The sequence below is a fragment of the Lampetra fluviatilis genome, chromosome 15 (assembly GCF_964198595.1).
Source record: "Lampetra fluviatilis chromosome 15, kcLamFluv1.1, whole genome shotgun sequence".
Taxonomy (NCBI): domain Eukaryota; kingdom Metazoa; phylum Chordata; class Hyperoartia; order Petromyzontiformes; family Petromyzontidae; genus Lampetra; species Lampetra fluviatilis.
The window spans coordinates 9,232,864-9,257,469 of NC_136289.1; the positions used below are offsets into that span (position 1 = coordinate 9,232,864).

The following is a 24,606-nucleotide window of genomic DNA, read 5'->3' on the forward strand; positions in this document are numbered from 1 at the left end:
CGAAAGAAGTACCCGATCTCATCAAAGCATGGAAGTTTAGCGGGGATTGAGCCTTGTTAGTGCTCAGATGGGTGGTCACCAGGGCTGCGGGTGGCCAGGAATCGCCAGTGCGTAGCGTCACGCCACGTGGGTGCGTGGTGGCTTTTGCCCTTCCTCCCACATGAAGCCATGGTCTATCCACTGCCGGACGATCGACACTCCACTCCGATGCCACCCCTCACAGTCTCGCGATACCTGATCCGTCTCGCTCCTTCATACAAGTTCATCTCATTGCTTCATCTCTGCCGTGCTCATCACCTTGGTTGCGTTGCCTCCTTTGGCTGACATTCTTTCACCAGTCTCACCCATCGGCCATCATTCCGTCGGGCGACGTCCACATTGCCCAACAGTCAAGACAATGTCTAACCTGCGCGTGTTCTCTGATCCATGTGTTTTCATTTTTCTTACTCAGTGTAATTCCCACGATGCATCAGCGTTTGTTCCATTTTCAAGGCACGTGACCACGTATCTGATTCCTATGTCATTGCAGAATAATATGCACTTTTTTGAAGATTGCTTTTCATGATCAGTTTCATTTTCCGCTGTCGTGTTTGCCTCTTTATTTCACAATGTTGACGCCTCTAACAATTGTAGTCTTTAATTTAATGCACTCGTTGTACATTACTTTTGTCATACATGTTGAGCCAGACAATGTCCTCATTTACTTAATTGATAAGAGCCTCTAAATTTATTTATATTGGCTGCATTAATGACTGCAGTTTGTCATCGGTAAATCTGCAGTCGTTAAACTCATACATGGAATTGGCCAAACATCTCAATCCAGGACTCAGCCAGAAAACAAGTAACCGAGTTCTACATGGGTAAACAATTGACGTTACTATTGTGTGAGTTTCACAGACATTAAGTGGACTAATTATTGTTCGCTGAGAATATTTCTAATTTAATTTAATAAAGTTTCGCCATCATCATCATCATCAGTGATGTTCTATCCACTGCTGGATGCAGCCCTCCGCAATCTGTCATTGTTCTGCGACGCAACAATCCACCTTGCACCTGCACACGAGTGGCTTCCGTCGCTCCGTCTCCACGCTAGGCGTCCTCTCGGATCGGCTCCCACCTTTGGTTTCCACTCCACCAACAGTCTGGAGCAACGGCCATCACCCCTTGTGACAAAGTGTCCTTCACAAGCCCACTTAACTCTTCCCGGCCATCAATGTGACATCTCTAAACTTGCGCAATGGCTATATACACAGTGTGTACACGCGCGCGTGTGTGTATATATTATAACAAACAGAGGAAATCTGCAAGGTTTTTGCCCAACAGCCCCGGACGTTTGATGCCCCACGGCATATGAGCTGTTGCCTCTCTAATCGCCTGACCATCTGGGCGTGACTGGGGCTGAGCGCTGCTTGCCAGCTACCGGCATATTGAGACAGATCACACGAGACAATAACGAGGAGGTTGTTGCTGGAGGAGGGGGAGGATATAAAGGCGGGAGACCCCTTTTAGATGGCGTTAAGTGATGGCCCTGGCCTCTCCTGCCTCACAAACAAGAGAGCTGTGTAAGCCAAAACTGTGTGAGGTCAGAATTTTAAATCGGAGTTGGGTGAATATTGTAATGGGTGGGGGGGGGGGTGCTCTGGGTGAAAGGGGGGGGGGAAAGCCCAAAAATACCCGTAATCAATATTCGCGGTATCTGGGGAAAGCGTTGCGTGCATGGGCCCTTTGTAATGGATCTCTCTCTGGTGCTTTGCTACGTTTGGATCGCGGAGAACAGAGGCGACGGCACATGCACGGTGCGTGTGCCTGTCTGCCCGCAGCTCCACGGAGCGAGAGCGATTGTGATTATATATATTTTACACACACGTGCAAGGAACAGAACGATAGTTGTATGAATGATTTTTTGTTAAGTCGTCGTCGTCGTCATCGTCGTCACTATCAGCGGCAGCAGCCGCAGCGTCAATCATTGACTATCCACTGCTGGCTGAAAGTTTCCCTGGCAAGCTGTCGCCAATCCCTCACGGTCACGCGAGGCAATGATCCATCTGGCTCCGGCACACGAGCTGATAGTCATTAAAGCAACCAATGGAAATCACTTAAAGGGGATATGTTTTTCTCAAGAATTTAATGAAGCTGCAAATGCGGGGTTCTAGATAAATGAGCAAAAAATAATGAAGGCGCCAACGAGGTTAACACAAACTCATGTTTGTGTGTTAGTGTGTTGCCCTTCTCCGGCACATCCGATTATCACGGTTGTCTACGTACGGTGAAAAGAAGTTCAACATACATACCTACTAAAGGAATTGAAGACATCTGTCGGAGAGACACAATTGGAGAAACACGTCAGGGTATGTATGCCTAGCGGTACGTTATCGAAGGTGAACCAGGATCACAGTGAAGGAATAAACAGGTGAACGAGATCAGGTTAGGCTGCCTTTATATATAAAAAAAAAACTGAGCTTGATAATGAAAAAGCAGCATGCCAATGTGCCTACCGGGAAGAGAGTTTTACAATCAGTGCATACTCTGAACACACGTAGCTGAGCTATTTATACATTGTGAGAACAAGATGTTATTTTACTGAATGCTGATGTCATTGCACGTGCTGTTTGCCGAAAGAAGGTGGCCAAGAGGGATAATAGTGACCTGGAGGGACAGAGTACTAAAATCCAGATAATGGCTCAATATTAAACCAGGTTCTCAAGTGTCATTTCAGCATGGTCACCCAATGGCTGCTCCAAAAAAATCCCAACATTCGATTTGGTTTCCACTTGATGCAGCAGTTTTGCCAACTCTTGACGACTAAAAGTCGGTTGGTTTGACTTGCCATTCAATGAATCCCTCTCGAGCAGGGCGTGTGGGATTGTGCAGCACGCCCCAGAGTGAATAAGAGACAATTGAAAGCATCCTCAGAAGAAATTCCGTGACATCACCCTTCAAGAGACCGTCCCCTAACGTAAGGTGATGCTAAAAGTGCTTTCTGCAGAAAATTACAAATGGAAATCTCTCCGCCTTGTGACATCGCGATGCCAATAGCACAATTGGAATATAATTGGGAGAAAAAAAGACGCCAAAAATGAGAACGCTTTCACATCACGTGTGTGCAAAACGTCAAAAACATCACTGAAACGCTTTTAATAATGTATTCAGTACACACATTAATACAGCGAAAGTCTCAGCAGTCTTCTGGTCAAGTGAGTGTGGGCCTGTGCTCATCTTCTGCTTACAGCTCTCAGTCAGTGGTGGAAATCCCACGTGCCTATGGCAGAGGTGGGTCTTCCAATAAGATAAATATTTTTCCCCCAACCAAAAAGTGTTACTCATTTTGTCCACCGTGGCAAGATGATCAGTTGATTGCGACTATCCCACCGTTATTCCCACCCCACGAGATACATGTACGTGCACAGCCATTCTGTTAACCCACTGGATAATGAGGACCTCCACAAAGCTTGCGGGTCATGAGAGCTAGTTGACTACACTTCACCACGTGATCGGCGCCGGTTGGTGAAGGAGGGAAAAACATAGAAGCGGGAGCATAGAAGTACGGTACAACAGCGTCGGCTCGCAGTCTGCAATAAACAACAAGCAATATCATCCGGGCTCAAATGCCTGCTTAGCTTCCGAAACCCTATTCTTTGGGTCTTTCGGTAAAGTCACGCAGACAGGTTCAAAGTAAACCGGACAAGAGGCGAGAATATTGCAAGTGATTTGGTCGCAAGTGGGCAGCTTAATTTTTTTTTTTAAACAAGAGCATAATTAATTTGGAGCTTTCGTGACTGCAGGAATTACTCATTGGTTCTTTCGGTAAAGTCACGTATAAAGAGAAAATAATAAATTAAAAATGTGTGCCTATGTATGTCTCTCTCTCTCTATGTATCTCTGTGATATCTGTCTCTACTTATGTGTCTTTCTGTATGTCCCTGGTGCTGTGTTTTATCTCTCTCTAAAATTTAGCATTCTCAGGAAGAACGTAATCAACCAGGTAGGGTGTTGACTGTTCTGTTATCCGACTCTCTGTTGTATTACATTTCTAAGTATACTAGATATGTGTTTCTATTTCATTTATACCTGATGATGATTGCTTGTGTTGCAATCGAAACGTCGTATGCTAGTATTTAATTTTTTATTTTCTCTTTATACGTGACTTTACCGAAAGAACCAAAGAGTAAGAGCATAATTAATGTAACAGTGTACAATCTGAAGTGCATATGAATCACGACTGCTTATCTTGGTTGCTTGCCGCTACTCTACCGAGTGCAACTTAAAAAAAAAAGTGCTTGTGCCGTCGCATTCACGTGACGGAACAATGGGGAGAGGTTTTTTTTTCTCTCCCTTTATTTCTTTCTTTCTTGAACCCCCCCCCCCCCCCCCACTGATCGGCAAAAACAAGTGTCGCTCTTGTGCCCTCGCTCAAGATAATCCGATGACCCCGAGGCCACGGAGCACACTCAGATAGCGTGAAAGTTACACCGAGTGGAGGGCTCTTCTTATCTGCAGCCCCGGAGATTTGTTACCAAATTACCAGCTGCACCACGCGCAGCGAGCCTCGACTTCTCGTGTCCGAGCCATCATTTATCGGAAACGCCGGCCTATCAATAGGTAGGTCACGACACGTGACTGGGACCTTTTCGTTTGATAACAATGCGAATGCACGTTTGTGTGCGTGCGTGCGCGCGACCATATGTGCACGTTGGAGTGGTGGCGCAGTGATTAGAACACCGTGATCCAAGTTCAATTCCCGCTCAACTGCGGGGGGGAATGTTTGAACCGGTCCTCGTCCTCACCGAGGTTGTCTCTGCGTTACAATGAGTATTTTGTGTCACGTGTAAACATTGGCACTGCGGAGACGGAGGAATGGTTCTGGCCACATCGCCCCCTCGTGCACCAGGCTTGGCCTTCATTAGGTGCTCGCTAACAGCACTTGCCACGCAAGTCTCTGTTGGCTACGTGGGGGATCTTTGTCTTGAGTATGTGTGTGTGCTCCATTGCACATGCTCGGTGAAGAAATGTATTAATGCGATAGGAACAAGTTATAGACAAATAATAAATCATGCATGGCATAATTTTAATATCCCACAGGTTTATAACTTTCACACATTGGTGATATAATAATAATAATTACAGCCTGTCGTCAATCCACTTTTGGATGAAGACCTCCACTCTACTGTTGTTGGCCATGAGGGTTTGTTTGACCATACTTTATCATGCTGGTCAATGCCGGTTGGTGAATTGGGGGGCTCAGGACGGGTGAATATTTCACCCGCCACCGACGTTACCTGTGGCAGGGAATCAAACTCAGTTCGCCTCGGTTCAGATCACAGTGCGCTAACCTCGAAAAGCACCGTTCGAACCCGGGCATTGATTCGAAAATAATAAATTAAGGGGGTTGCATTGGCAGCGGTGCACAAGCACAGATAAAACTCGCGATGTTCGTGACATCTGCAATCACGTACACATAATCGGCGAACGTTTCAGGCATTTGGCTCCTGTTAAGAGTAGCGTCGTGGCCAGTGGCCAAATGTAAGCACATCATGTATTATTCTCTTATACGGTAAAGTTTTGGCATGGAGTGGTGACAGAGTGCTTCGCAAACTGTGATATGAACCCGGCAACCTGAAATCAATTTGCAGACCTGCCCAACATCAGTGGTGAGTGATATCTGAACTAGTTCTGTGTCTTCAGATTTACCAAGACAAAGATACAGATCCCCCATATAAACTTAACACACTGTTGGGGAAAGTGCTGTTAGTGTGTACATAAGAAAGCCAGGACAGCTCACGGGGGGGAAGCTTGGTGGCCAGAAACACGCCTGATCGCCTTTGTCTCTCCAGTGGCAATTTTTACGCAATTCACCAGGTAGTCATTAGAAATTTGAATCGACCTAGGAAAGGCCCAGGACCGGTTCAGATATTTGTCACCGATATTGGCCCGTGAGCAGGAATTCAACTTGGGTCGCCGTGTTTGCAGCGGAGCGCGCTAACCGAACCACTACACCACCGCTCCCCATTCAGCTTTACCAACCACTCGCTGACCAGCATGGTAAAGTATGGCCAAACAACCCACAGTAGGTGGCATGGCTTGGAGAGCATTCATCTAGCAGTACATTGACAAGATGACTCTACATTTTAATTAGTTATTACAAAGGCAGTGCTCATGTGATTAGGGCATGTTAAGTCGATGTAGAATGGATTTTACTTGAAGGCAAATATAGGACTTGCAAATACTCTGCAAGTTGCATGTCCATAGCCACCCTTCTAAATTGGTGGGGGGGTTGGCTAAAACGCTTAAAGCATAAATCATCTCGGAATAATATATAGTGTCTAAATGAGAACAATCTCATGCCTCTGTCACACAACAATAAAGTACAAATAACCTCCACAATGCTCATACATTTTTAAAGCACTCCCGTGTCAACTCTTTTTTTTTCGCTACATATTTATACATGCATTATGCATATGGGACCGTCCTATTATCACAAAGTGGCCTTGGCATCAATGCATGTGGGAAGGCAGCGCCAGGCCCGTCGCGAGAGGAGGCTGAGCGAGCGAGCGAGTGAGCGGCCACATTTACCACGAATTTCGCCGTTTTGACACCGCAGGTGCCAGTGCCAAAAAAACTAACAAAAAGAATGTAGGCTCAAGAGGAGTGGAGTCGTACGAATGTACTTGAGACGTCGTTTCGGGTAGCCGTTTGCCGGCCGGACTGTTTGATAATTCTCTCAACGAGCCGCTGGTTTCCGCGTAAATTGTAGAAACTGGCCCCTTTTGTAAGAGCGACTGTTTAACGACTCCTTAAAGGGCCCGTTGGGTTCCTCTGTTGAGCAGTGCCTTTTGTTTGCCGCCCCCCCTATCTAAACAAAAAATCCATCGCCCGCACAATGAGGTTCTGACTGCACTCAAATGTAGAAGGATGACGCCTCGTGTAAGTCTGACAATTTAGTTTAAACATCTTAACTGCGGGAGGGTTTGGTTTACCACTGAAATATTTTTTTCTCGGTTGCTGGGGCTCGTGGCCACAGCCATGGCGAGGGTAATTGTGGATGTGGTGTGCCGGGTGCGTAAATATTTTCTGGATCGCCGAACCTGAACAGGCCCGGCTTCCGTGTCTTCCGTGTGTAGGGCTTGTCCCTTGTGCACACCACCTTGGCACCAATTGCTGGAAATCACCCCCTGTTTCCAAGTGAGAGATATGCACACGGATAACATGTCAATCCACTGCTGGATGAGCTGCTCCTCACAACGCGAGGGCCGTGGGGGTGGGGGGGGTTCATCGCACATGCTTCAACACCCCGCTCAGCGTGGAATGGTGAAGCCGGAGAGCAGAGACGCTGGAGCATAGCACAGTACAACATTTGTTCTTTTTTTCCTGCACGTCCTCTGCTGGCAACGCAGCCCCACGGCTGCCCACAGCACCTGTTTTATGCGCGGTGTCCACCCATGCACAGCACTATCCAGGCCGTGGGGGCAAGTGTCTGTACTCCCAGCTTTTCCAAGACTTCTGGCCAGCATGGAAGAGTAGGCCAAGGATGCCCTTCAGAGGGGCTCTCCAGAGCTCCCTTCGGCCAGTAGTGGCATGAACAGGGAATTGCAGGGCTACGCCTTTAACTCTCATATCTCGTTTGTTCGTATTCTTCATGTTTGCTCTCTCATTTGTGTGGGTGTATTCACGTAATTGAATAGAAAATTGGGACTTAATTGTCATAGATTGAAAATGATCGGCTATCACACGCGCCATTCGATGCATGCATTGCAAACATAGCAGTCGGTTTCAATCAGCTGATGCGTCGTTACATGCCTCGTGGACAGCGCCATGCGTTGCCTTTGTCTTTGCAAGCTGAGTCGACCTAGCCGAGGCTCAGGCTGGGTTCAGATATCAGCTGTGAAGTGAATTATGGCCATGGTTTGAACCCAGGTCACTGGGCTCGTAATGCAGCCTGCTAACCACTAAGTCAACGCGCCCTCCCTCCTACACAAAGCCAAAGATGCCCCGCATAGCCTTAAAAAGATGGTTGGGGCAAGTGCTGCAAGCGGGCATCACGAGAAGGTGATGTAACCAACACCACCCCCGGCCACTTTTGTCCATCCATATCCACACACACATACACACAAACAAAAAGACCCCTCCCCTCCCAATCTCGCCTTAACAGACTGATGGAGCAAGTTCCATTAGTGAGCACCTTTGAAGGCCGACACGGCACAAGAGGGGGTGGGTGGTCACCACCATGCCCGGCCACTTTTGTCTCCCCAGTTCTAATGTTGAAACATTGCGCCAGGTACTCATTTAACGCGTGACACAAAGTACGCATTGTAACGCTGAGTCGACCTGGGGGAGACCCAGGACAGGACCGGGTCAGATATTCGTTGTTGGCCACGAGGTGGAATTGAACTCTGATCGTCGGGTTCATAGCACAATGAATTAACCACTGCGGCTTCGCTCCCTACACAAAACACACATACATGCACAAACACACACACACACGCATGCCCTTATTAATTCACTGAACTGTGCAGTCTGCAGCACTGATAAACAAAGCACAAAACAGGAGCATTTCTACTTTGTAGCTCCTGATTCATGTACGCGCATGTGCACCTGTCAATACACACCCATTCTATATTTTTTTCCTCCCTTCAACACACTTTCAAACAATGCTGTCATGTATACTGTGCATCATGCTGGGTGCTTCGTTTAAAAAAAACATTCATACAGCTACAGCCGGAGCCGGTGAATATCTGTGAAATCATCCATAACAGCTGTCAGGGGTGTCTGTAACGGTTTCGGAAACACTTCCGTCTTAAAGAACTTCACGACCCTCAGCGGCGCGGACGCAAAGTGCTCAGCGGCGCGTGGCTATCGAGGGCGCAGGCGGTGCGACTGCACATTTGGTACCACGGGCCAGTGAGGTTCAGGCATTGAGGATGTGAAGAGAGCAGGCAACTTGGGCAGGGCCCTCTCACCCCACCCAGCGCAACACCGCCCCACCCCCCCAGCCCCACACCCCCCACCCTCCTCCCCCCCAGCCCCACCCTCCCAGCCCCACACCCCCCACCCTCCTCCCCCCAGCCCCACCCCCCTACCCCATAGACCCACACTCCCCCACCCATTTCATTTTTCCCAACAGGGCCCATTCCAACCACGCTACACCATTGACTCAGGGATCCTCTGTATGGATGCACTCTGCTGGTGGGTGATCGACTGCTGCCTTCTCTAGGCTTGTGCTGGGTGGCAGTATGGAGACCGCAAGGAAGACGTGGCTCATCATAGTATACGTGGTTGTGTTTTTTTTTTACTCAAGAAGTCCAAGGGCATTTATGTCTTTCTTATATGTTCATATATATATGTGTGCCGCTTTGCTGTGTTTTCCGATACCACGGGATTGGAGGGTTGTCCAGGATTGGAGGATGCTTGGCAGAGGGAGTAGCAGGGAGGGAGGTGGGAAGAGACAGAGGGAGAGGCAGGGTCGTGAGCGATAGTTTTGAGGTTCGGCAAAAAAAAAAATGAATTTCATCGCACGTTCCACACCCGAGGGAACGCTGATGGCAACCGATGAGAAATGCAAATTGAATGCAATATCGGAGACGCCTGTCACTGTATTTAATGTTACTGCCACACGCGTTTACAATAATTATAGCGGCCCTAATAATACTAAACATAATCATGTACCACTGAATCCTAGTGACCCAGAATTTGATTCCTGACCAAGGATAACATCGGTTGCGAGTGATATCCAAACCAGTCGTGGGGGGGGAGGGGGGGGAGGGGGGGACACTTTCCCAACCAGCACTGACCAGCGTGGTGAAGTATGATCAAACGTTCCCCCACGACTGACATGGCATGTGGAGGCCTTCATCCAGCAGTGGATTTAACGATGGGCTGCAAAGCCATAATTCATTAATCGTTGAGTCTACAATAATATTACAATATTGTTTCACAAAGTTATGCCTTCATCATGGTTTCGTTCGAATTTTCTCCAACATCGAACTGGCTTTTGCATCCGTCACTGAAGCAGCATATATTACATGGTTTATGGTCGTACTCTTGTTCTTTTTTAAAACAAAGGAAACCCCGAAACACATAAACCCGGTCGGGATCTCGTGACCCTGCTTTGCGACCACCTAAATCATCGTTAAGCCACCATTCCCTATTTACATTCACTCCGAGAGTCACACACACACAGCCACCCACCCACCCCCCACTGGGCAACATCCCTACGCTGGTGTGATAGGACCATCTTGTGTTACTGTCACTGACAAACGGAGATTAATTTCAGGCTCTTTCTCAGATGTTGTCCTTGACTTTAACAAACTCAATACCCTGGTGCAGAGCAGTGTGGGTTTTTTTTTTAAAGTAGAGCACACCCGTAACTCTATCTGTCTGCTTACATGACACCAACGTTGTCATCTCATTGTTGGCTGCCGTACAAAATGGGAGTGGAATTCGACGGAGTCGGAGCAACGTGCAAGGTGCATTGCAGCGGATGGTCGGTTCACTCATTCATACAACTCCGGTTTGTGTCGTTGCGTCTCCCCACACCACGTGAAAACATGACCACCTCGCCTCGATCTCAGCGCTCAGTGACGAGGTGATGAAACGCCCAAGTGGAACTCTCGCCGAGCGGCGCATCACTCCGTGTTTAGAGAACGCACCGAGGAAGGTGAAATCACAGAACTACTTCTTGAGATCCCTCCACGTGATGTCTTTTCAAACAACGTTACTCGGCAAATTATCGCACGTCCGTTCCGAGTGCGCTCGTTGGTGAGCCATGGCTGCACAAGAAACTTTCACGCAACTTCCTGTGACTGGCACATTGCCGTTATACTTTACGGCAGTGTTCACTTTTACCGGTGGAATCATCTTGTGGAATGGGGAATCCATTTGTAAATCTCGCAGAGCAGTACAGCCTCGTGTGTCCGGAGAATGTCCGTGAAAGAGATGCTCTGGAAAAATCCTTAGAAGTAGGATTTGTACCCTTTTACCCAGTTGGGGGTGCACTCTCTCACACACGCTGTTACAAGATTGATTGCAGCAGATATTTTTTACTTTATCAGAGCTGGAATTTAGTTGAAATTAAGTGGAAGAATAAACAAATATGCGTAGATTATTCTGGTAGTTTTTTTTGCACATTCATCAGTAACGAGGCTGACCACAACAGCGACTATCCTTGACTTAAGAACCCAAATGAATAAAAGCCGGCCGACCAAAATTTCTCACTGTGGATGTCAGCGTTTCCAGCCTCCACACTCTGACCTTTGAGACACCCGGCCACACAATCCGCTTAGTATCTTCAAATTCACACGACAGCGTTACAGACAGTGGCATAAAACATAAAAACGCATCCGGTTCATCATTTATTACAATAAATATAGGACGAGAGAGTCGTTGCGTGCGAGCGCATTGTCATTAGTGGCAGTTTTAACATGATTAATCTATTGTCAGTAGACAGCAAATATTACACATTTCCGGAGGGCAAAGCCTCCTAATGGGAGACATCACCTCTAGTAAATCACCCAGCACCTTAGAAGCTCAGCCATACATCCAGCAACCTCCCGCCAGGCTGGTGACACCACCCCCTTCCCCCCTACACCCCCTACGCCACCACCATCACCACCACCGCTATACCCCCAACCTCCACCCACCCACCCACTTCAAACTGCATCCCTTCCCCCTCAATCTAAACCCCCCAACCAGTTCCAACCATTACTGGGACAAATCTGTGGCTGGGTGCCCCATCTGGGAAGTGGGGGTAGTGGGGAGGGGGTTGGCAGTTGTGGTGGTGGTGGAGTTGATTAGTGTAAAAAAAAAACCTGCTCCCATTTCTCTTGAGACTCGAGTGCCCCTTCTCCATGAGCACCCCCACCACCTCCGCCCTTCCCCCTCACCCTCCGCCTTGCTCTGTACCCCCCACCCACGCACCACCCCATCATCTCCTCCCACCCATCCACACCACCCCATCATCTCTTCCCACCCACGCACCACCCGAGTATCTCCTCCCACCCACGCACCACACGAGCATCTCCTCCCACCCATCCACACCACCCCATCATCTCCTCCCATCCACACACACCACCCCATCATCTCCTCCCACCCACACACCACACGATCATCTCCTCCCACCCACGCACCACCCCATCATCTCCTCCCACCCACACACTACACTATCATCTCCTCCAGTGGCGGCTCCTGCAAAATCTCTCAGGGGGGGGCAAATGTCTGGATGATTGATAAGGATAAGGTCCACCCATGCAAAGGATAAATTAACAGCTTAAGCATGTAAAGGCAACTTCACTTCTTTAATATTAATGAAAAATAAAGTGACTCTTACAATACATTTTGTTTGTTTCTATACTCACTATTAATACAATACACTCATGTTTCTTTTATTAAAGATTCCACTAGGTGGCGACAAATAATTTTGTTGGATGAAACGTGCTTACGTATGATGACGTAAGCACGTTAGTGCGAGCCCTCTCGGAAGCCATAGAGAATGCATTGCAGTGCCCCCGTTCGAAAAAATACATCTTTGAATGTAAGTCTATGGGACCACTCGGGGCGATTCTCAGCCGGAGGGAAATCGCCCAAAAAGAGGCGGTACTCCACAGAACGTAGCATGACGCTGATTGGACAATATCCAGAGGCACAGTGACGGCTAGCGTGACTCTGTGGTTGAATGACATTGGTGGTGCGTCGCCCAATCGCCCTAATGAAGAAACCGCCCCTGATCTCCTCCCACCCACACACCACCCCATCATCTCCTCCCACCCACGCACCACCCGAGTATCTCCTCCCACCCAAGAAGACTCCCAGTGCCTTGTCAAGTCCCCCCCCCCCAAAAAAACAAATCACATTTTCCACTGCTGTGTGTGACTAAATGCCAGCTCATCGCTGAATGTTTTATTGCACGACGCTGTGAAACTTGATCGTTTTCGGGCGATGATATTGAGTCACGAGACGCGTCCACCGAGGTATCCATCCTTGCAATGCTGTCCAATGGGAGAGGTTGACCTTTTTTTTGTGAGGCCAATACAAAGAGAACATTTTCACGCAGACGTAACGTTGAGAATTATCTTACGAGCCATAAAACGTATGAAATAACTACGTAATGTTTAAAGGAATAATTTGACAGCAGTGATTCTCTTGACAAATGTATGAGGACGTTTACCAGCATATTTGCGTGTGTATGTTTAATGTCTAATTTTATACATTATATGATCACCACTAGTGTACCCAGAATGCACCCGATCTCATCAAATATTGGCAACTAAGCAGGGTTGAGCCTGGATAGTGCTCGGATGGGTGACCACCATGCACAAAACACAGGCGTAGTAGAGAGTATGGGCAGCAGAGTTCAAAATCCATCATTGTTCAATACCCCACCCACCTTCCTCAACCTACACTGATCAGCGAGGTGAAGTATGGTCAAACATCCCTCACGGCCCACAATGCATAAGGAAGTCCCCATTCAACAATGGATTGACAAAACAAACTGTAAATGTAGTGCACACATTTGTTATTTATTTTGACTATTGCTTTCATGCAATTGGCATTTGTCACATGGCGATACCGTCACTTGGCTGGTACTTGAAGAGCAACATCTGGTTTTCAAACATCTGCATCGAGTTCGGTGCCCTCAATCGTGAACGCATCGCCAGCGAAAGCCCCTCCACTCGAACGCACTAACTCAGCTCGTTTTCGAAGCGTTCACGTGTTTTGTTGTTGTTGTTGCGCCGAACAAAGTTACGCCGGACCACGAAGTGCAGTCGTCAGCGGCTCAGCCGAGACTGCGAAACCGACGACGCAAGATAATCCTTTGAGACCGACAAGGCTCCGTTAGTCTCCGCTCTCGTGTCCAGCCTGGGGCTTGAACCGAGGGGTTTGAGAGTTTGGGTAGCGGCCCTGACATCGCACATCAGGCTCGGAGGCCACCAAAGCCACGGCTTTGCAGCAATATTTAATGTTTGTATATTTATTGTAACTTTACTTCACCCCAAGTGGCAACTGGCCGCTTTGCTATTTATCTTCTTTAAGCTTCATGCTTCAAAGCCCGTGCTTGTTCGACTCTTATTAAACGGTCTTTTGCAATTTTATTTACTCCCAGTCACATTAACATTTCATCAAATTAAAGTGCAGATTTTGTGTTTAAACGTAATCCTCTCGCTCCCTATGTCAAAGTAAAAGCTATCAGCCGTGCGTTTCACGCAAATGAGCAAACGCACCATAAACAACCCGCTTAGGTTTTTTTGCGTTTGTGCTCTAGGGCTGTCCGGATGTTTCATTTCGGTTCGTTACCGCGTGTCGTTCTGCACGACGTCCGACGTTTCGCGCCACGTCTCGGAACTTCATTTCCCCGAAGGAGCTGCCAGCGCGCGGAGCGAAACGTCGGACATCACGCCGAAAAAACAAGCTGTACGACCCAAACCCACGCCGGAAAGCTTACCAAGCAGCAAGAGACAAGAACGAATTCTTAACAGGTCGAACGTGGCACGGTTTTAATGGTGTCACGCGTACCCCGGGCCGATACAGGCCACGCCGGATCGCTTTGTTCGAGCGTCAAACATCGACGGGGACCATGGCCGTCACCACGGGGACATTCGCCACAACCTCGTGGGCGGCAGCTGGACATACTCTTAGTTCTTTCGGTAAAGAAACGTAGGTAAAAAATGCAATTAAAATTAATAAAAATAGAATAAAATAATAAAATCACGACGTTTCGGAGGCAACACAAGTCTCCGTCATCAGGTGGGACCGTCACAGCAGGGGGACATCCACTCTTTGAGAGTCGCTGGTTTCCAATCAGCCAGTAGAACAACCTACTCGCCATTCGTGAGCAGGACGTCGGTCACATCACAGATAGGGCCGGCAAAAAGTTCGCTGCCCCACTTCATTGCGAATAAGAGGCATTATACTGTCCTGCAATTATATCCAGGCAGCCCCCATCCAATCCCCAAAGTGATAGATCCCACCCAAAAATAGCAGCGGGGACAGAGAAACAAATTTTCTGGAGCTCAGCCCTAGACAATCCTGGGGCCCACGACACTCACGGCGTGATTGCCCCCCACTCCCCCCCACCCCCAATCGGTGGGAAGACGCAAAAAAAGCACGTGCTTCCTCGTCGCGTTGAGAGCTGTAGCGCGCCCAGGGGGGGGCAACGGCGATTAGTCACGTGATAATCAGGCCTCCCACGGCAGCGAGTGGGCACCTCTGTGCCGAGGCAGCTCTGGCCATATGACGGCCTCGCCTGGGACAGCTGGGTGATCGTACGGACGCTCGAGCCGAAGCGGCGAGGCTCTCCTCCCACCCCACACACTCTCCAACCCCCCCCCCCCCGCTTGTCACGCTATGCCGTAACGCAAAGCCACTTAAAGGCGGGCGAGACAGACGGACGGTGCGTATAGGGTTGCCACCGCTGAGGTTCAATAAACTGAAACATGTCATGGGGAGAAGGATATCTCGCAATACTGGAAGAGGGGGAGAACTGCACGTCTTGAATGGTGTATTATCATGAAACTGACAACAACAAAAAGAGATCATTTTAATTTCACGGGAATACTTATAGATTTTTTTTTCTCAAAAATAAGACAATCCTTGGAAAACTAGGACAGGTGCTAACCCACGTGTACTTTTTCACGATGCGTAGTGCACGCACGCATGCATGTCGGGCCCGAGTTGCGAGCATTCGTTTTCGTTGATATTTTGGCGAAAATTAACCAGTCTTCACCGCAGACAATATTGAACTTGTGTTGGCTCATAGAAGTCACCTAAGGTCATGTAGGTTTTTTTATTATTATTTAAGATAAATAAATTGTACATTACTCTGCATGCAGAGTGCTGTATAAAAATGAATTGTATTGCATTGGATCAACGAAAAGGGTGCAAATAAGTCGAGTTCAAGCGTTTCATCCATTTCGTTGAGCTGTGAATGTCCTCACTGACGTTGTGAGATGGAATGCCTAACGCAGAAACACGCGTTTAGAGTTTTTGGTTGCTATAAGTGTCCACGTGATTGCTAGCCACTTTGTTGAGCTATCATTTGTGGCCAGGTCGCTTCAAGAAAAGAGCTAAGTAGCTCAGTGGGCCTCACCTGGTCAAAAAAACCAGTCGTAGTATGCGCTCCGCACGGCATGGAAATCCTAGTATTGGAACACGTAGTATTTATATCGTAACAATAACGTCAATCATATTCCCATCACAACCTCATTTCCAATGCAGACAACTTCTGACTTGGGATGTTGTATGAATGGGTTCAGGAGGAACCCGGAGCACCCAGAGCAAACCCATACACACGACGGGGAGATAATCAGGCCTGCCACAACACTAGCCTAACAGGCAGGCCTTAACGATTGAAAGCTTTCGTGACTGCAGGGATTCATCTTCTTGGTTCTTTCGGTAAAGTCACGTAGAAAAAAAATAATAAAATAATAAAAAAATAAGACGGCTGCTTGCGTTGTGGCCGAAACGTCGTGAGAATTATTTTATTACGTTTTATTTTAATTATTTTATTATTTTCCTTCTACGTGACTTCACCGAAAGAACCAAGAAGAGGCAGGCCTTTCTTCAAAGCACACTAATGTGCTTCTCTATATCACATTAATGTGCGCCTTCACGGGACATCAATGTGCTTCTTCACAGCACATCAATGTGCGATGAAAAGGGGCCACTGACTGCAAGGTCAGACCGTGTCCGTCCAGTGCTCGCCGAGCTGCATTGGCTTGCGGTTGCCGAATAAAAACATGAGAAGGTTGCACTCATTACGCGCAAAGCGCTTGCCAAAAATGAACCACAACACCTCGCTGATCTAGATCAAGGAGCATAAACTATCACGTGAGCTCCGGTCATCCTGGCAAGCCACTGTGTTTTAGTTTGCAGTCCCTCCACCGCACCTCCGATTAGCACGGTTGGCTACGTACGGTGCGAACAAAGTTCAACATACATATATACTAGAGAAGTAACTGAGCTTGGGCAGGACCTAACACAAGAAGGGATGATAGTAGTATCGACGAGACTGGTCAAGGAATATTGTTCAAAGAGGATGACGATTGTGGAGATGGAGTGATGAGAATCGTTCGTATGCAGGACCATGAGAGATGGTGTGGGAAGGCCTTCATCCGGAAGTGGTTAGAACTTGGCTGACGATGAAAGAAATCTGACAAATCGTACTGGGATTTCCCCCCACCCTCCCCAGAACACAGGGTATATTATTTTCAGGACGTGTTTGATGCACGCACTTTTTTCGTGACACACTCAGACGCGAGTGTGCGTGCGCTCACTCGCTCACACTCACACTCGCACACACAAGTGCAGCTCACATCCAGGGCCCCTCTTATCTGGGTGGCCCCCTATGGTGTCCTTGGTGTCAGCTCAGGGTCAGCTACCTGCAGAGACTGCCAGCTGTCCCGCTTAACCACCCCTCCACTATGGGGGGGGGGTGGGACTCTGTGTAAATTCCATCCCCATATAAACCCCAGCTTAACAACAACAAAAAACCCAACTACCAGCTCCTTTCAGCCACTGACCCGCCCCTAGCGTCAGGATACTAAGTTGGGCATGAGCAGGGCTTATTTTCAGCCAGGTCTGCTGTGCGCATCGGCGATCCGGACAATATTTCTTAACCCCCGGCACACAACGTCCACACTACCTCTACCGCTGTGGCCTGTGACTTGCTAGTCACGTGCCACTTATTTCGGGTCTACCAGCAACCCGGACAATATTTGGTGCGGAATTAAGAACTGGACATCAGGATAGACGTGGCCCAACGATAAATTAGCGCACAGCTTAAGGTCACGAAGCAAACACCAATGTCGGCTTTCAGTCGGGGGGAGTTCATTAGCAAAGTTTCTATGATGTCCATAATGAAGTTGGTGAAGCCAGTAGATGGGTTCGGGATTAGCCTGAGGAATATCTGAAGTGCTGCTGGCGGATGGCGGAAGCGTGCACTCGTGTGAATCAAGGATCAGCTGATGGGTCTCATAGGGCTGAAGGCTGAAGTGCTCTAATAAACATGCGTGCACATGCAGCACTCACTTGTTATCCACTGCTGGTCGAAGGCCTCTCCGCGGCGTGTCGTAATGGGGGTTAATTGATGATACGTCTCCACGCTCGTCAGCGTGGGTTGGTGCAGGCGAGTAGCATGCATCCGGGAGCATAGATGTAAAGTACAACAATATATGTTGCCTTGCATTACTCTCTCCTGACCACCACCAAACACAGCCCTCCCCCCACAACTGTCTATGACAACCTAGCGGACATGTGAATAAACAGTAAATATGCCCTCTCTCCATGTTGGTCTCTCCACATTAAACATAACAAAGAATATATACATTTATTTTTTAGGCATCCCATCAGCCACACGGCCTCATGGGAGTGCAATGCCCCCAACAGTTATTGGTTCAACGCAAGCGCACCGTGGGGGCCACTTTCCCAACAATCCACCGCCTCATCAGCAGGGATCGGCCTTGCTCAGACCAATACCGGCAAAGCCGCCAGCCCCGTCCGTAGCATTCACCGATGCCGCCACCGTCCAGACTCGACCTTGCTTGGCGCCGGGCGACTTGGTCACAGGGTCTCAGTGGTCAACCTTCCAACGCAGCGGGGCGCGCGTTTGATGGGGGGATGGGGGATGGGGGCAAAACTCCACTTCACGCTCACCGAGCCATCACGAGACTTCTGACGCACGCGGCTTTGTGGCTCGCGCACTTGCATCCCCCTGTCGCGATCGTCACGCGGCATCGACACGACGCGCACACACGGGAACCGTCGAGGTGCGATACGTAACATTGTCATCTCGACCACGGCTGATTCCCATTGTTGTTGGTGTTGTTGTTATTGTCTGCATCTACTTTAAAGTTTTTCTTCTTGGTTCTTTCGGTAAAGTCAAGTAGAAGGGAAATAATAAAATAATACAAATAAAACATAATAAAATTATTCTCACGATGTTTCGGCCACAACGCAAGCAGCCGTCCTCAGGTGAAGAACAGGTCTGTCGGAAAGACAGCGTCTGGCCTGTTCTTCACCTGAGGACGGCTGCTTGCGTTGTGGCCGAAGCGTCGTGAGAATTATTTTATTATGTTATATTTTTATTATTTTATTATTTCCCGTCTACGTGACTTTACCGAAAGAACCAAAAAGATGAATCCCTGCAGTCAGGAAAGCTTTACATCGTACTGTAAAGTTGTTTTATAAGTTGCCATCGTGTGTGTTGTCTTAGACGCATTCTTCCTTGACGCCCCACTTTAAAATCACCCTAAATGCACCGGGTTCAAGGCAGATTATGTTCAGCAGGTTTTAGCCTTGACAGTGCTCGGATGGGTGACTATTATGGATGCACAAGCAGGTTGGCATAGGCTACTGTAGCGCTACGTGATGGGAATCAGAGGGCAGTTCAGAAAATTTCCATCGCTGCGCTATACATCGAAGCGTCAGTGTCTATTTTGCCCAACTTTACCAGCTGGCATTGACCAGCGTGGTGAAGTATGGTCATGATAATCCCCATGGCCAACACGAAGTGCGGAGGCCTTCATCCAGCAGTGGATTGAAAAACAGCGAGGAAATTTTAAATAGATTCACATGGCACAAGTGGGTCTCATTGCCACGCAATCATTCAGTGAAATGGTGATCCAAGAAATAATCTCACCATTAACTCTGTATTCCCATTAGTTCTCTGTGATGATGATAATAATATGAAGAAAATCATTAGAGAAGGAACTAAGTGTCTGAGATTTTGTTAAATGTGTTTGTCATCTATATTCTTTAACATTCTGACCTTTCATTGAGTAGTTTTGATTCACGTTAATATGCGTGTTGCAAGTGCCTTGTAAACCAGGTCTCCCTTGCAAAAGAGGCTTTCAATCTCAATGGGGTCCCGTGTACAGGAAGCCCTTTCGTCAATCCACTGCCGGATGAGGGCCTCACCAATATCATTTTGCGTCGTCGAGGCAACGTGAGCATTCTTAGCCACATCGATGCGTGTGGGCTGATGAAGGCGTGGGAGCATAGAAGTACAGTATAACAATGGGTTTTGCAAGTGGCCACACAGCAGTCTATAACAACCTGCTGTGCATGGTGGTGGTCACTCATCCAAGCACTGCCCGGTCTTGACCCTGCTTAGCTTCTGAATGAACAAATTGAAACCAACAGAAGGGCAACCCCATCTTCCATTGCAGTAACAACCCACGGATTTCAATAAGATTTCAGATCCCCAACCACCCAGTGGCGTAGCGTGGTTGGCACGGGCCCTGTCGCAAGACCTGAATTGGTGACCCCTGTCTAAATTCCCCCCCACCCTCACTCCCCCTCTTGTAGCCCGGCATATGCGCCCTTCCAGTGCAGCTGTACCGCCTGCACACTCTCGATAAGCCACGCCACCGCAGCCGCCACATTCTCAGAACCACACAGAGAAATCTCTCGCCCAGCCCAACCCAGCCCTTGTGCTGTGTTAGCAGCGGCAGTCTTTTTCGCCCGGCATTGTGGCAGGAGAATTGCTCGTCCTCAGCCGCCACCCCTCTCCACCCGCCGCCCTGCCCGTTAAGTGGCTAATTACTGCGGCCTTCAGCCTTGAGTCCCAGCGTGGAGCCACACAAGCAGTCTGCAGCCGGAACCGGTATGAAGCAGTGCCCCCCCTCCTCCCACCCCCCCAACTCCAACTCCAACGAAACGCTCCTAATCCGGATTAGACGTAAAGCATATGTCTGGCCAGCAAGAGAAAGCAAGAATTTCAATCTCCATGCCTTAAAACCTCATTTTCTGCTCCCCCCCCCCGCCAACCGGTTGATGTTGAATGAAAGTGAGCGTTGAGCTCAATGCGGAGGACGGGGGAGGGGTGAGCTGTTCACGGTTTCGGCCCCGAGCCTTCTCCGCCCCGTGTCCCGCAACAACAAAAAAAACCTTCTCGCTGCTGTCGACGTACAACATATGGCGGGGTGACATAACACGCCGCTTCTTTGTCACTGTAGCAAATTATCACGATGTTTTATATTTTTTTGGGGGGGGGAGGAGGGTGGTGGTCGGGGCTGTCCTGCGTTGTTGCGCGCTTGGTGGGTTGGTGGAACAAACAAGAAACCAGTCCATTGTTATGGCTGTGATCAGGAACCAAACACCTACCTCGCTGCTTCCCACCTTCGCCAAACCCTCATTGACCAGCGTGGTGAAGTATGGACAAATCACACAGCCATCACCCACCCTCCCATGACCTGCGCGTTTGTGGGAGGGCCCTCGTTCAGCAGCGGATTGACCGTGTGCATGTTTTTTTTTCTGAACAAGGGAGCGAGGTTAGTTTTGTAACTTCTGAGTCTGTGTGCGCGTGTTTACTGGTTATTGCGCAGTTGTTAGCAGAAGTTTACTTGGGTATGGCAACATTTTTAAATGAACACACATACGGTGACTGACAATGACACGCAATCGTGAATAAAATTTGTGCCGAACATGTAGTGAAAAGTTATGCTCTTCTTGCAAACACACTTCATTGGTAATTGTCTAAACCATAATCAACATCGGCAGCGATTATCTATCCCCTGTTAAGGCCACAAGCTGCCGTTGTCTCTCCCAATCTTGTGATGTAACAATCCACCCAGTCGATACTCTTTGGTTCTTTCGGTAAAGTCACGTAGGTAGAGATAAAATAAAATAAAATCCACGCAGTAGCTGCGCCTAAACATTTGCATATTTATCTGATATTATTATTGTTGGTACGGCGATGTCTTCACATCGTCTTTATTAAAAAAAAGCTTAATTTAATGATTCAAGCACTTCCGAATGCGCAGTACGCGATTCCCTTTGACACACATTTCACTCTTGATATTTACTGTCCGAGTGTGAGACATTTGTGCCAATAGTCAATGAACGAGAAAACGACGTGAATGAATAAAAAACCCACCTACCTGCTCGCAGCATCAGATTGCACCAAACTATGTTCTTAGGTTTTTTCGGTAAAGTCACGTAGGTAAAACATCAAAATTAATGAAAATAAAATAAAATAAAAAACAAAAATCACGACGTTTCGGAGGCAACACAAGTCTCCGTCAAACTATAAAGTGAAACGCTTTCCTACGCACTCAACGCTCACGAATGTTAAAACTTGGAATCATCAGCACACCCACTTGCAATTAAATTAAACAGACAAAAAGAGGAGCACGCGGATTTGGAACACACACTCTTGCTAAACATATCATATTTACTTTTCAGAAGAGTTAGTAGGAGGACTAGGGATAGGAAAAGTTGTTCGACTGGACGACCGGCGATGGTCAAGAATAGTTGTGGAGCTGCAGCGAAGGAATGATGGACCGCGTCAAAGAAGGATGTTCATCTAGGGGATGGAGCGATGCCGTCAGCTCGCGTGGAAGTGCTCGGCGGATCATTCGTTCCATTGGGGAATCGTGAAAAATGGCGAAGGCTTCAGGATGTCTCAATCCATGTATGTTGTGTGTACAGTACTGCGTGTTGAACTTATTTCGTTACGCACGTTGCCAAACGTGTTAATCGGAAGTCCAGCAGTGGATTGAACATGATTGATGATTAAAAAACAACTAAAATAATCATACAAAAGCGCTTAACAGATGGCAAATTCTGGGAATTTTATGACAAAAAAAAAGAAAGAAAAGAAAATTGGAACAAAATCTAACAAACACAATTTTTTTCATGCCGGGCACTTTGTGAAGGCTTCACTCCGAGTTAATCATGACCGCACTGCCCATCACAATGATGCCACCACCACCGCCGCCCCCACTAATCCTAACGCCCCCCCCCCACCGCCTGGGCCCCCCACCCCCCCACAGGTACCCACGGGGAAGAGGCGGGCAGCCGGCGGCGGCAGCGGGGGGGGGGGACCGCGCAAAGCCCAGCAGCGTGACTTAAGTGGGCAGCCTAAGAAGGCCAGAGAGGCCAAACAAAGTAAGGCTGAGGCTTTAATGGCCTGTTAGTAGTGGGGCGAGACGGCCTTCAGGAAGGCCCCCTTCCCTCGCCACCACCACCACCGCCGGTCTGGGATCAGCCCCACCCCCCCCCCAGTTGACAGCTGGTGACCAGCGAGGGGCCACAGCAGGCAGCGTCAGCCCGGGGATGAGAGGGGGGGGCGTCGAGTGGGGGACCGAGTTTCCGATCGGCTCACAAGAGACATGTGCAGAGTGCGACGAAAGCTGTCAAGCGAGCCCGCGTTGATTGACGCGAGGCGCTAACTCACCGCTCTATTGCCACGGGACTGAAGAAAACACCGAAATGTTTCACCGTGCGGGCGCTGCGTCGCACGTAGCAAGGCGACGTGCGGACACGTGCATCGCCCAAGATGCTAATGTCACCTTCGCGATCGGCTTCGCCGTCCATACCCTCGATTTCGCCGGAGTGATGTGCCTGTTTTTCACGGACGTTTAGTCAATCCGCTGCTGGATGAAGGCCTCCCAACGCCGTGCGGGTAGTGGGGTTGTTTGAAAGTTATTCACGAGCCTCGGTTTGTGAAGGTGGCAAGCATAGATGCGGATGCATAGAAGTACAGTACAACAATGTGTTTTTTTCCCACACTGCCCTCTGTTGTCCAACTTTTAGCCCCTCAGCAGCCTATAACGCCTGTGTTATTCACGGTAATCGCCCATCCAAGCACTATCCTGGTTCAATTATTGCTTAGCTTCTTAGATCTGACGAGACCAGATACATTCTGGATTATTTGGTTATAGGTGAATGCTCGATAGAATTAGGAGTGTAATCATTCACTCTCCTACCTACAAATTGCAGTGATTCGATGAAATGTCAGCACGATTTGGCGGGCATGATTTGATTGAGGATTTTAATTTATTTTGTCTGCAGGAATCACGTGAAGCAAATACACGCATAGCATATAAATACAAAAAAACTGAATTTCTTACACACGTGGAATTTCCATGATCGTACATGAGCATATATTGCGAGTTCAGGAATCGATGTGAACCGATGACTCTAGGCATCTTTACATCTACAGTAGACACGTAACAATGAATTGAATCGGTTATTAAAATCTGTTCTTGAGCTCACGATGCAAGTATTAAGTCGTGCGCATGTGAGGAACTGGTTATTTACCATTGATGCAAAACATTTGCAAAAAATTACAAGCTCATGCTACATTTAGGCTGATGGCACAAATGAGGCAGGATAAATGGTACGGAATACATAGGCAGAAATACAAACGATGCAGAAAAAGGAACAATACAAAAAATTATCGCGTCTTTTTTAAAGAAAATCACAACCCAGCATTGTGGCAATCGAATCGCTGGGACAGGCATTGCGATGAATTCTTGAATGCCTTGCACAACAACAACAACCGCCGCCGTTCACCACCAAGTGGCGGTGATGTCATCACGGCCCTTGTGCCAGGCCAGGTGCACTTTGAGGCCACGTGAAGTGTCGAAGACTCGCTGCCAGGAGGTCACGGAACAGACCCAGGTGCAATAGGTTGCCTGACTGAGATGGCCTGTAGGTGCATCAACTCTGCTCCCTACTGCGCCAACTTTCTGAGTTTTAGCCGCTCGGCGCTCTGCTCGTTGTTTTGTGCGTCGATCCACTGCTCTCCATTGTTGCTGGAGGGCAACTGCCGTCCACACACAGCTGACAACATACACTGACTAAAAATTAAATGTCGGCACATTGGGAGTCACA

The 24,606-nt window shown here is 48.4% G+C and overlaps 1 protein-coding gene across 19 annotated transcripts in view; it reads right to left on the minus strand.

Annotated features, from left to right (window-relative positions):
- Window positions 1-24,606, minus strand: part of LOC144936193 (uncharacterized) — a 109,473-nt gene that overhangs the window by 56,843 nt on the left and 28,024 nt on the right. The window contains exon 4 of one of the 19 annotated variants that reach the window (XR_013637407.1): window positions 4,979-7,169. The exons of the other annotated variants lie outside the window; for them this stretch is intronic. The gene's annotated coding sequence lies outside the window, so the exon portion shown is untranslated. Of the gene's footprint in view, window positions 1-4,978; window positions 7,170-24,606 lie in introns of those variants that run through there. 19 annotated transcript variants of the gene reach the window in all.